The sequence below is a fragment of the Astyanax mexicanus genome, chromosome 22 (assembly GCF_023375975.1).
Source record: "Astyanax mexicanus isolate ESR-SI-001 chromosome 22, AstMex3_surface, whole genome shotgun sequence".
NCBI classification, from domain to species: domain Eukaryota; kingdom Metazoa; phylum Chordata; class Actinopteri; order Characiformes; family Acestrorhamphidae; genus Astyanax; species Astyanax mexicanus.
This window is the reverse complement of record NC_064429.1, coordinates 22,000,406-22,014,550: the sequence shown is the minus strand read 5'-3', so window position 1 is coordinate 22,014,550 and position 14,145 is coordinate 22,000,406. Positions and strand designations below refer to the sequence as shown.

Below are 14,145 nucleotides of genomic sequence, written 5' to 3'. Positions count from 1 at the left end.
TTTTTTTCTCCCTTCTGTGAGATGTCTCCCCTTGTTCAGTTCAGTGCCGGTATTGTGTGCATATACATAATTCCATATGCCCATCACTGAGGGGTGTGCAGGTGTGTTTGGTGTGTGTGTTGGGAGATTCGGTAGCAAATTCAGTAAATATGTAAATAGTAAAGGTGTGCGCATATACTGAGGGTGGTGGGTCGGCGTATGCGCGGACGCGTTCCGAAAAGAGCCGTAAAATGTTATAATGTGGAGAAAAGGATAATGTATTTGTCACTCTTGCTTACGCTGATCTATGCCTCTGCCCTACAAATGTCACATCCCATAAGCTCCGAAAAAATTACACCGGCCCCACCTAATTAAGCATATTCATGAAGCCGCTTTGCATACTGCTGCCGGCCGACTGGGCGGCGTTCGGCGAGGGGGGAGAGAGATGCAGATATCTGACAGAGTGTGGGAGTGGAAATTTACAGATGCAAATCCGCACCACTAAAGACATGGCGCCTTTTCTTAGCGCCTTTTTTTCGTTTTTGCTTTTTTAACCTGATGTGAAAACGCATTTCAAAGCTCCGGATTTTTCTAGAATTGCTTCCGTATCGCCGTGCCGTGCGGAAAAATAAATCATCTGCATGAAGCAATGACTCATTCTATCATTTTACTACATGATATAGTAATTGGAACGTTACACTGTTACATTGTTACGCTGCATTGCATTGCATTGTTGCATCACAATAGCTATTGTGAGACTATTTTACAGTGTAACATTAGTAGATGTCATTGTTGTCACTGTTGCATCACAATGCCCATTGTTACACTGTTGCATTGACATGTTGGTAAGTACTGTAATATTTACAGTTACATTTGGAAAAATTACATTAAAATGCATGGCTGCATTACAATAGCATTGTTATTACACTGTTACATTTCATTAAAATATTGGTTTATTTTAATTCATACTAAGACAGTCACATTCTTTAATAATTTATACAATTAATTTTTTTAATTTAAATTTTATAAATCATCCAAGTATGGTCAAAAATGATCTATTCTTACATTTTACTGTATTGTTCTTTTTATATTCTTATTACATTGCTTTGTTACATCAGCCACTGTTAAATTTTACATATTGACATATTGGAAATTTTAACTTTGAGTTTAATTTTTTTTTTGTGAATTTTTTCTTATTATTTCTAAAATACATATTAAAATAACAAATTCAAAAAAAAAAAAAACATAATAATAAAAAAAACACAGCTTAGCTTGTTTACGCCTTCTTCCCCATACAGTCAGTCAGATTTTTATTCAGTGTGTGTGTGTGTGTGTGTGTGGAGCCTGGCAGGTGTGCAAATGAGACAGGGGGGCGGGCTCTCTCTCTCGCATAGGCAATGAGCATGCAGATACCGAGAGGGAGGTGAAGGGGGTGGCTGTATACTGAGAGAAGCGAGAGAGAAAACGAGGGGATAGGAGACTGAGAGAGGAGAGAGCGAGAACGGGACACAGAAGAGAGAGGAGGCCGAAATCTGGACAGGAAAATGAAAGGAAGGAGGAGAAGAGAGAAAGAAATAAAGAGAGAGAGAGATAGAAAGAATGAAAGAGAGAGAGAAAAAGAGAAAGGAAGGAGAGGCGTGCTATTTTGCCGTGAGAGCGCTCGCCTCTTCTTCTGGTGGCCCGGGGGCCCTGAATGGCCGGCTTTGTGCCAGGGGTGCGAGATGCAGACTCAATCAGAGGACTCCTCCAATTAATTAACGTCCGGGGCCCGGGGGGCCCCCACCGCTGCTTTGGTAAACAGCGATTGTTCTTGGGCCCAAGGTTTCAAAACAAGGGGGGCAACAATGGTGCCATTGTCCCGCCACCCCTCATTAGGGGGAGCAGCTTGTTGGGGTGGTGGTAGTGGTAATGGGGGGGGAAACGGGACTTATGTGTGTGTGTGTGTGCGTGTGTGTGTACGTGCGTGGGCGTGCAAGAGAGAGGGTGAAAGCGAGAGAAAAAAAGAAAAAGAGAGAGAGAGAGGCATATAGGCCACTCTCCCATGATCCCATTACCGTACCCCTACTGCATCCTCCATGCCAGCTGCACAGAGAGAGAGAGAGCCTGTCATAGCATCTTCACATCAAATCCTCTATCTGAGAGAGGGAGAAAAAGAGAGAGAGAGAAAGAAAAGTGGGGGGAGGGAAAAAAGAGAGAAAAAAAGAGAAAGAGCTTGTTCTGCTTTGGACCTCATTAACATAGGCGAAGAGGGAAAACACAATGGAATACATTACATCCTTGTTAGCAAGAAGCAATCAATTAGCGGGCTAGCGTGGCTAGCCTGGCACCAAGCCATTCTAACTGAGGTTCCTCTCTTTTTTAGCGGGCGACCAAGCGAGCGTTCACATGCTGCCACTTTTACTTTCCCCGCCCTGGATTTTGGGATGAGCACAAAGGCTTGATTAGATTTCCGTCCGCAAATGAGGACTCCCTTTTTTTCCCACTGGTTTGCATGGACGTGCTCATGCATATTATACAAATTAAACAGAATCTCCATCCACCAATCTTTGCAGAGTTGTTCGACCTGATCTTGGTCACATCTGTAGCTTGTGATTGATTAATACAGACAATCACTTTCACGGCAACAAAAAAAGACAAAAAAACGTGTGTCGACTCAAAAAACGCACGATTTACAGTAGTTTACAGTTTTCCATAATTTCTATAATTGTATCAAATGCTGGAGGACCTTAGTTAGATTAAATTTGTTATTCTGTAATGGGAGCTTAAGCTGGCAGCTTATGATGACGATGCTCTGAATATTTAGTCCGGTCGAAAATATTGAAGAGCTCGATGGGAGGGAAAGACTGAATCAGGAAAACACGAAAAAAAGAAAGCAGACTACAGTACAGCATTCTCTCCGTTTTTTTTCGCTGCGAGGCCTGTCAACTCCTTTCAAATCTGCAGCCCCGCAGCTGAAACCCAGTATCTGTTCTCATCCGCAGATACGTTAAATCATATATGGCATTTTAGGATGCCATTTTGTTAATGGCTAACACACAGGAATGCTCTCAGGAACCTTGGAATCACTTAGACGCAAGGCTCTAGACTGTGCTACACCCCCCACGTACGAACCAACCAACCACTGTTGCGACTAGAAATAGCTCTTGCTTTGACGAAATGAAAGTCGCAGACACAGAGAGTCTGTGAGTGACAATGGCAATTGCATACGAAATTGTCACCCCCTATCCCCGTCGGCGATTCTTGCACGCCGCTAGCCGCCGGCTCCTCTGTTCTTCTGATGCTTTTCTGTACCTGGGAAATAGGCCTGATAATGGCTGCAATCTGTACCCAAAATGGCGGAGTGGAAGGGGGGTGGCATTTCTCTGGAAAAAAAAAACAAAACCCTGATGTGTGCCTGATGACTTCAGTCTGGATGCTTTCTAATTGTACTCCATCCCAGCGATGTGGCTACTTTTAGGTTGGCATGTAGGTGGGTAAGATGCCGGCTGGGACGGTGCTTGGCTGGTGAAATAGTTTGGCCTTGTTTGATTTTCATCAGAAAGTAGGCCTAAAGGTATTTGGTAGTAGAGTACTGTATGATGAAAGGTAAAACATGGACATTGGACGTGGACACCAATTATAATTGGTGCTTGTATCATATTATGTGTGTAACAATTAGAGTACTTTCATAATTGCTTTTATAATACTTTTTTTATGTAACAGCTCTTCTGAGTACCAATATTGGTTCAGGTCAGGGTTAAGGTTTTAATTTCATCACTGGACCTCACTGGACCTCTCATGGAGACACAAACCCCTTACTAAAATGTCTTTATTTCCTATATTTCGTGTTCCGATTTCACGATCCCGTTTGTAGGCATTGCTTCTAACAATTGCTGAGTGCTAATTATGCTCTGATGCTGCACCTCACATTTCTTGGTGCACTGGAGCTGCATTCTCAACATGCTAATTATGGAAGCTTCCTTTGAGCTTGTTCCATTCGTCAGAAACATAAATGTCCACACATTAAATGTGCCATTTACACACACACACACACACATACATGCAAACACCCTTTTACCTAACAATCTCAACCAACCCCCCTTCACCTCATATATCAAACAGATAGATTCACGTCTTCACGTTTTTTTTTTCTTCCATCAAGCCACTGGATTCAGCCCTCCTCCCGCTACCCCACTCCACACCGCGCCACCCCTCCCGGCGCCATTCGCCTGCGTGCATATTCCACTCCATTGTTGCATTTAAAAGGAGAGACGCGCAGGTACATTATCAGGGCCCTGTTATTAAATTCTAATAAGGAATGTGTATGCCGTGGCGCTTGGCCAATCTCCAAAATCCACGCTGGGTGTCCGGGCCTCATTTGCACTCATTTTCATCCGCCGGGTCTCTCCTCCATTAATGGCGTGTCACCATGACGACGACGCACCCGTGAACGAGTGAGTAATTAACGTCGACCTGGTGACACCGTGCCGCACCTAGCTGGCAGCTAGTGATCAGGGCTTGAGCGGCATGTGCGACTCTTTCAAGAAAGCAACTGGCGGCTCGGGCCAACGCTCAAGGAAACTGCCGCACCTTGATGCTTTGCTTGGAATGCGAGGGGTAGAGCAGAACAAAGGGATGGGGGAAAGAGAGAAAGAGAGGGAACGGGTAAAAAAGAGAGGTGGAGGTGTGGACGGGTGGGGAGGAGTTGCGTTCTGGTGCATGAGGCGATGCCAGTCATCGTCATCATCCAAAGTGGTGAGGGGGGGGGGGGGTTCTGTTTTACTGTCTATGGTAGCTTAAACAATATTATAAGCTACAGTACATACAGGCATGTATGTATAAGAGTGTGCACTTGCACTTGCACTTGCATGCTTGTGGGCTGTTGGGGGTGTGTGTATGTGTGTGTACTGTATGTGTGTGTATGTGCGTCTTGATGGCGGGGTGCTTTAACGCTCACCCAGTTGAAAGTTGCAAATCTTCAATATTTAATACAGTGGTAGAGCGAGCATGGAGCCCGGAGAAGAAGGGAGGGGGGGGGGGTGCTGTAATGATTATTTGTGACAGAAGCCTGTGTGTCTTGGATCAGTCAGCTGAATGTAGGGCAGTGTGAGGGAGCTTCACTGCTGACATATGAGAAGAGGGAGAATCTCAAAGGCTAAGGGTATAGCTGAGCAGTAGTGCTTTGTTTCAGTGCAAGTTTTCCGTTTTTTTAATGCAGTTTTTTATAGTTTAAAATGCATTTGCAGTTCTAGTTTGTGAGATATGGACTGAAAATTATATAAGGGAAAATTTTGAAGGCTAAGGCTAAGAAACTATGTTTCTATGTATTTTCTAGAGTATTTCCCTTTTATTTTTTTTCAATGCACTTTTCAATGCACGTTTGTCCATTTTTAACCCATTTGCAGTGCTAGTATTTGGGATGAATGAGGGAAAAGAAGGATAATCTCAAAGGCTAAGGGTATAGTTGAGCAGTAGTGCTTTGTTTCAGTTCAAGTTTTCTGTTTTTGAAATGCAGTTTTTCCGTTTTTTATGCATTTGCACTTCTAGTATGTGTGATATGGACAGAAAATAAGACGAGGGAATTTTTTTAAGGCTAACACTAAAACTAAGTGGAAGCACTATGTTTCAGTGCATTTTCCGTTTTTTTTTTAATGCACTTTTGTCAATTTTTAACGGATTTGCAGTGCTAGTATTTGGGATGAGTGAGGGAGAAGAGGGAGAATCTCAAAGGCTAAGGGTAAAGCTGAGCAGTAGCGCTTTGTTTCAGTGCAGTTTAACGTTTTTCTAATGCAGTTTTTTCCATTTTTAAGGGACTTTTTTTAAGTCTAACACTAAAATCAATTCATTTCTTAAAGCACTTTTTCCATTTTCAATGCATTTGCAGTTCTAGTATTTGGGATATGAACAGAAAATGAGATTAGGGAAAATGACCAAGGCTAACACTAAAACTGAGCAGAAGCACTATGCTTCTATGCATTTTCCGTTTTTTTTTTTTGCAATGCACTTTTCAATGCACTTTTATTTCATTTTTAATGCATTTGCAGTGCTAGTATTTGGGATGAATGAGGAAAAAGAGGGAGAATCTCAAAGGCTAAGGGTATAGCTGAGCAGTAGTGCTTTGTTTCAGTGCTGTTTTTAGTTTTTTTCTAATGCTGGGTAAAAACAAGTCTGAGCAAAAGCGCTACATTTCTATGCTTTTTCGTTTTTTTTTTTTAAATCCATTTTCTTTTTCCATTTTTAATGCACTTGCCATTTGCAGTGCTAGTATTTGGGATGAAAGGGTTAGAAGAGGGATACTCTCAAAGGCTAAGACTTGTTTCAATGTAGTTTTCAGTTTTTTTTTTTTCTTCAATGCATCTGAATGCCATTTGTGATTTGTGTTTCATTCTTCTATGCTAACACCATGCTAAGCTAGTTCTGTTATAACACTGGTCTTCTGCCCTCTCCCTCTACAACCCCATTCCCTAATGTCACGTCTTCACATTTTCAGTGGCACATCCATCTTTTTCACATCATACTTCTCAGAACTTTCTGATCAAATGTTGAATATTAGAATATTAGAATTGCTAGCTAAGCTAAGCCATACCGCATGAGCTACCCAGCTCTTCATAGGTGCGTCATAGGTTGTGTTAGATGTTCTTTTAGGAGTTTGTGTTTGAAAGTGATGGAGAAAGAGAGAGCGGCTTATCACACACTTCAGAGATGTAGGCAGAACTGAGGGCAGCGCCTCACAAACAGCCTCTGAAACCATGGGAATGAAGGCTGCTGAGGTTCAAGGTCAATGCCAGAATAGAGGCGCCTGGGGCTGCATTGTCTGCTTTAGCCCCGCACCCAGCACTGAGCACACACACACACACACAAACACACACACACAAACACACACATTCACCATCCAGCCATCCGCTTACCCGCACTCTTCAAGACATTGCCACCATACACAAACTGACACCTCCTTCCTCAGCATAGCCTAAGGTACACCTTAGGATCTAGTCGTGTTGTGTGTATTTTGGTGTGTGTGTGTGTGTGTGTGTTTGTGGGATAGGGAATTCTCCTTTGTTACACAGCTTTGACTTGAACATGACCTTACAAGCGAAGACACACACAGACACATGCATGTGGCTACCTCCTATAGCCGCCTCATGTTTCACAAACAGAAGCAAATGTTGGAAAAATACCTCACGCCTGTCTTCCTCAGGAAGGCCACAGGCTGTTAGCTAGCTAGCTGGCCAGCTAGCTGTGAGAAATGATCTAAGACCCAGCCAGTGAAAAGAGAAACTCCGACTTGGGCCGAGGAAGGAGGCCATGATTAGCTCCTTTGTTGGAGGTCTTTTGAGCTTCATTGGCTCCAAAGAAAAGCCGTCTAATGAGTCCACCCAAGCTTGGCCGAAACTTTGTATAGAAGACAAACTAAGTTATGGTGGTCCCCCTTGTGCGGGGCAGTATAGTAGAATGATACAGAACGCTCGCACATATGGTCGCCCGATTTCAGGACCCTGTAGAAAAGTACTTTCTTATGTGCTTGTTTTTGTGAAGGCTCAAAAGAGCAAAGGGGGAGGAGACACATGGAAGGACACACACATGGGCTGTGTCATACATATTAACAAATACATGTATTCTAATTGATGTTACAAAGCATTTTCTCTAGATAAGTGGTTGAATGTGTACATTGTACCGTGCAAATTTGTCAATTTTTCATATTATTTATTTTCTCTACAATTTCACTGAGCCAATTAACCCACCCACTCACCAAGATTTATCTTATTACTTGCAATGTTCCCAACACTAGGAGGACAAGGACAAGAACCAGCCTCTTTTCAGACTAATGCCAATGATGCATTTAGAGGAAATAGCTGAATCACCAGCTCTGCTCATCAAAATGATTATCTTGGTTACTAGAGAGAGTGCCATCTACACACCCAGAAACAGCATGGTAATTTCAATGCTCTCTCTGACTCTGTCTGCTGATGCAAACATGCATCTAAGCATCCACAACCTACTTGCTGTTTGACCATGCATTTACTTTGACAACTAATCAGCTAAGTGGATTTAAATCCAATGGTTCAAATCTTTTCCTTTGGGCTATATGTTACTGGGGTCTTCCATTAAAGACTTCCAGTGGTCGTTCTTTTAAACAACATTAAACTATAAAGATTTGTTCACATAAATTTTCCTAATTCAAGAATTCACTGGTCTTTAGAGGTCTACAGTGATGTCCCCCTCATTCTCAGTGCTTCAGTATACATGACTGGTGCCCAAGCCATTCTTCATTCTTCGCAGAAGATGCACACAGGTCTGGGAGCGTCCCAAGTCTGCTGCTCTGAACCATTTGAGTCTAATTGTTTCCGTCAGTCTGAGAACGTCCCAGCAACGGTGTGCGGCTCCCTCCGGCCGGGCCCCCGTAACTGAGCTGGGGTCTGGAGAATGGGCCCACTTTGTAGCCACACAGCAGGCTTGAGCCGCATCCATTCTGCTCCCCAAACTGTCATGCATAACAACTTTATTGTGGCCCAAATTGGAGCTGAAAGCAAAGAATGGGGGCGAGGGAGAGGCGGTGGAAGGCGTCCGTGAGAACGAGCCTCGGTCAAGCAGCACTGGAGAAAGAGGGTGCCGGCTTTTCTCAGGGCCTTGAAAAAGTAGTTCAGATCAATTAAGACACCAACACTGCATGTAATGTGCTGACAATGGCATATCGACTGGCTTGAATGGATCTGAATGGTGAATAGCAGCGTATCGTCAAGGTATATCGTCTCCTTCAAGTTTTGACATCATTTGCATCTGACATTTGTTCTTGTCTTTCTTTTTTGGATATTGTGTTAAAAAAGTTTAATGATTGAACCAATAGAAATGCTCCAGAATTACGGCTTTTTACATTGACTTCTATTGACAGATAAAATGTTTCTTTTTATCTTCTGTAAAGTTGCCTTTTAAAAGACAAAAGTATTTTTATGTGACAGCAACAGTAAAATTCTATCAGATTTTTTCATTTAATAAACTCAGACATTTGTAAAAATGTCTGGCATACATGTGCTTTTACTGGTCTTATTGAGACAAACCTTGACAAGACCACAGCTTCTCGCGACAAAGAAAGCAAGAAAGAATCATCAATGTCAAGTTCAAGTTGAGTATGAAGACTGAGAGACCCACCTACAAGAAACTCCCCCAAAGCCCAGGCTGTCTAATGCTGAAACCTTTGAATCTCGGACAAAAGAGTGCATAAATTCCCCTGGGTTGACCTGCTGTGGGGCCTTCCTTGTGGGTTTGTTTTGGAGCAGCTTCACGGCGAGCCACTATCCCAAGGATTTAGGGCCTGTATTAAAACCCCCTCTGGGGGGTGGTTTAACTACAGGCTAAGATACTCTCTCTCCCACTCTTTCTCGCTTTCTCTCTCTCTATCTCTCTCTCTCTCTTTTTCCTCTTTTCTTATCGCTGAAATTTCTTCGGGAACTGTCTGTTCCCTCACACAACAAAAATCCCTTACATTTACCGTACACTAAGTTCAGCTACAGGAGAAGGAAGAGAACTTTGCGTCCATGTCTGTGTCCGTGTTGGTGTGGGACCTGAGGGGAGTGGTTTGTTCAGGGCACAGGCTGGAGAGAAGAGCTAGCCCACAGCTCTGAGAGTCTCAACAAAAGGCCGTCTCTGTCCATTGTGTGCGAGCTGTTTTTCCCACGAGAGGCCCGTCTGGCTGAAAAGGGAGTGTATCAGTTTCTCCTGACATGGATGTTTATTCATTCTGTGGCCGACCGTGCCGCCAGCTCAAAAGGATTCACCTTACGGTTTTTGATGTGTATGACACACACAAACACACACACACACACACACACATACATAGACAGACACACATTTTTTTCGCAGGGAAGGCAGGTGAAAAGAAAAGGCACTAGGCATATGGAACTCCTAGCTGTGTGAATAGCCTTGTCCACGATGACAGTGACAGTATCTGGGCTAAGGATCCATCTGGTAGACGAGCCAGCGCACTCTTCAGTCTTCCTGTAATCAAAACAAAATTCAGTTTTTGACCTTAAAGGTCAGCACTGGTCTCAAACACAACTGTTGGCTTTTTTTCTAATTTTTTAAACTTGAGAGTTGGCACACTTGAGACTTTCTTGAATTTTTAAGTCTGAGATTTCAGAAGTTATATCAGCACCATGGCCAGAGTCACAAAAAAGGAGGACGATCCAAGAAGATGCCACTTTTTATCAGTGCTCTGGAAATGTGCATCAATTCCTCCTCCATCTGGGGCGAGATCCAAAAGCCATGTTAAGCTAATAGGAAGCAAGCAAGTCACCGTGTTAAAGCTGTCAGTCAAATTACATAATATTACAGGCTGGTCATCTTAAGAAAGCAAGACTATTATACTTTTTATGCTTTTTAGATAAATCTAGGTAAGCCCACCTAGTTGAAAAAAAATCAGGAACTAGTATCATATTCCAACGCTTCTGCCATGTTCAATAGAAATTAAAGGATGCAGTAATGATCTGACCAGTGAGGCTGCCAGAATCGCTTGTCTGTTCGCATGGTCAGTCACTGTGAGTGGCAATGCCTCCTAATGCCTCATATTCCTAGTACATACACAGTGACACCGACAATGAAGGAATGCTAAATGGATGCACTTCAGAACTTCACAATGGAAATTTTATGTCCATTTAATCTAGCACTTACTCAAACTCAAGCTTCGCTCAGACTCAACTCAAAAAAACTGATCAGTGGTTAACCATACTCACAAGACAATACCTCACAACGTATACATGTAGGCCTTCAGGTGTGAGCGTTCCCAAGAAGCCACCTGTCCCCTGAGGTAACATCACTCTATAAAGATACCTGAAAGATTTGGTTCTAAATAAACCAAATAAACTGAACTTTAATCCCATTAAACAACAGCTTTGGCCATGAAGACGATCTTCAGGTAGATTGTTAGACCTTCAACTATCTACCAATGCTGTTAACAGGAGTACAGTCAAAGTCCCTCCAAAGTTAGTAACATGACTCTGTTTGACTCCATATGGGTCCAATGCACAAAGGTTCAGACAGTTGTCACAACTTGGACATTCCTGGCTAACAAAGTTAGCTTAAGAGGTAGAAGGTCAAAACAAAATTAACACAGCCGGTCCATCCAGTTTCAGAGACTGCCATTATCGTCTAAGATGACTCAACACTCCCCTTTTTTCCTCTCGCTCTTGACCCTGTGTGAGACAATCAACAGAACTTGAGGACCTGGCTGCCATGTTGAGACCCACTTTGAAAGGGCTCCATTGTCATGATGTAACAGGATGCCACAGCAGGTTGCTTGATCCACTGTTTTGAGTCTGAAAAGCTTTTTTTTTTTTAAACTCTCTTTTCCTTTTTCTTCTCCAGCTACAGCATCAGCTGAGAAGGTCAAGGAACGTGGACTTTTCTTTTGGCTTTTCTGCATTTTGTCCTTAAAGGTTTTATATACTGCGTGGGGTGTTTAAACGTTCCAATTCTTTCCCGTTTAACAGTCGGCTTTTCTGTCTCATTTTTTTTGACATGCAAACATCCCCTTTCTTCTTCTCGAAGCTTAAAGCTTGAGCTGTCCACCATTTCCATGTTAGCCTATTGAAGCTTATCCGCATATTTGTTTGGGAGCTGCCAGGTTTCACAGCAGGTGTGTCAGGTGGCGGACTTGTCTGAGGCAAAATCATGGTCTTTAGTGTGAAAGCAAAGAGGCCGCTGTTTCTTAGCCTGAGCGTGAGCAAACTGTCAGGAATCACGTTTTAGTGGCTTGTTCAGGTCACGCTGGAAGAGCAGCTTCTTGTTCTCTCTCCGTCTCTCGCTGTCTTTTTCCCCCTCTGTCTGTCTGGCTTTTCCCCTTTCAAATTCTTCCTTTTTTGCAATCATTTTGCCAAACCAGTGTTTGCTTTTTGACTCAGGCAGAGATGAAATTCCTTGATTGGCAGGTGTGGGAGGTTCGCTGCTAATAACACGGGATGCTTCTGATTTGTAATAAGCTCAGAGTGGTCTGCCCATTACCCAGTGCATAAGAGAATGTGTCATGTATTGAATGTAGTGGTTATTTGAAAGATGGAAATTATAGTACGGCTGCATATTTCCAAGATCCACGTAACATACAGTGCATACAGTGCATACACTACCACCACTACATCAATGCGATGCTATGAAGGAAATAATAAAATCCCCCTTCTTTGTGGTAATATTTCTTTTCTGTCCACTACCCATAGAAAAAAAAGTGAGGTCACTCAGACATATTATGTATATTATGTGTTATCTATTATGTTAGCACTATGTACTATGTAAGCTAGCTATTCCCTCTTTCTATTTTTTTTAATGAATCTTTCGACATCCATTTAGACCATTTGTAAAGCCCTTTTAGCATTAGCCGTAGCTGCTACGCTTTAAGTACGCTTGATGTTCTATCGCAGAGGACGACAGACATGCAAATAGCGGCTTCACATTATGCAAGCTTTTTTTTTTCTTGTCGTCTGGCAGCCTGCTTTGCTTTGCTTTGCTTTGCCTTGGCGGGGAGATTTTAGTGCAGCCATCTGTGCTCTTCCTCTTTTGAAACATGAGAAACTGTGCACATTTGCATAAGAATAATTGACACTTCAAATTAGCCGTCCAATCACAGAGGATTAATTTTAGTGCATGTGAGAGAGCTGCCATCTTGGAATTATAAAAAAGAAAAGAAAAGAGAGAGGTAAAGAGAGGAGAGGATGATTTAAGCTTTTATATTAATCACGCACATTCCTATTTCTCTTCTATTCACATTAAAGAAACAATGGTAATGGTTAGGCTAGGAATTATATTTCCTTGAGTTTATTAGGAGATGCTAAAAAAATAATTAAAAATCTCTTCATTTACAAAAAAGTATTTTCACCATCAGATTTTTTAAATTACAGTTTTAGTTTTTCCTTTAAGCAGATTTGCATCTTGTAGTAAAGCAGTTTTAATGCACTTTTTTACTGCAGCATTTACACACTTATACAAAGAACATTCAGATTTTCATATAATAAATAGAAAAATACACAAAAAACAAGGCTGACTATGAAAAGATAACTATTGTTTAACTATTTTCTTTAGAGAAATAAAAAATGAAGCCAGATTGAGACTTCAAAACTGGTACAAGAAAAAGGTTGGCTGATCCACATGGCAAAACCTTTAACTCAGCTTAGCACTGTAAGTATTGAGACATGTAGCATTATTCTTTTCTTTTCTTTTTTTTCCACATTCAGATTTTTTTAAAACTACAGTTTCAGGGTTTTTTTCCCTTAAGGAGATCTGTGTCCTGTACAATTATGCAAACCATACCAAAATGCCACTATATTCATTAAAATGATTTTGTTTTAATGTATGTACAGTACCAGTCATAGATAAGGATGCGCATCATTTTTCACCAGTGAAATACACCTGTGAGGAACAAGTGCATGTTTTCAGCCACATAATGAAGTATGAAATACTCTATGAATTTTTTTTAAAGGTGCAGTAAAGGGTGGTACCCTAATACTATTTGATTGCAATTTAAAGTTTTTGCATTCATTTTTTTTGCATTCTGTTGACATAACCAAAGCTAGTTACAACATTTTCCCACCCACAATACCATAATGTAGATGCAAAAAGACAAACGCTTCTCAGCATGTGAAATAAGATCAGGTAGAAAAAGAAGTTAGTTTTTGATAACACACAAATGGCCATATTTATTAAACATGTTGAGATTATTTTAGATCAGTACTTTTACTCTGAGATGCTTAATAAAAGAGGTTCAATGTTTTTTGTTTAAATTTAGCACATTTCCCTCTTTATTCCTGAAATCTGTTTTTTTTTTTATGACTCAATTCTGTGGAAATCATAACGCCCTACATCTGAGAGTCGTTGCCTGTATGGCCTATATTTAAGTGCTTAGTTGCATCTGGTTGGTTTTAGAAGAGAGAAGAGCTGGCAGAGCAACCGCAACATTTAATTATTGATAGGAGCTAATGAAAAGAATCACTTCTGGATGAACTGTGGTTTTAGCTTCACATGTCCCTGGATAGAAAGGCATGTCTATGCTCGCACACTCACACACACACGTTTTTTTGTTATTGTTGTTTTTTTTTTGTAGAGTTTTTCCTTTAGAAAAATGCGTAATGTCAACTATATGTATACAACCAATAGATTAATGGCATTAATTATTAAAATATGCCAATATTTGTATCTTGCCAATATCTTTAT

The 14,145-nt window shown here is 41.5% G+C and overlaps 1 long non-coding RNA gene across 2 annotated transcripts in view; it reads left to right on the top strand.

Moving 5' to 3' along the window:
• The window catches only part of LOC103035257 (uncharacterized), a 56,246-nt gene that overhangs the window by 29,494 nt on the left and 12,607 nt on the right, over window positions 1-14,145 (top strand). The gene's annotated exons all lie outside the window — the stretch shown is intronic.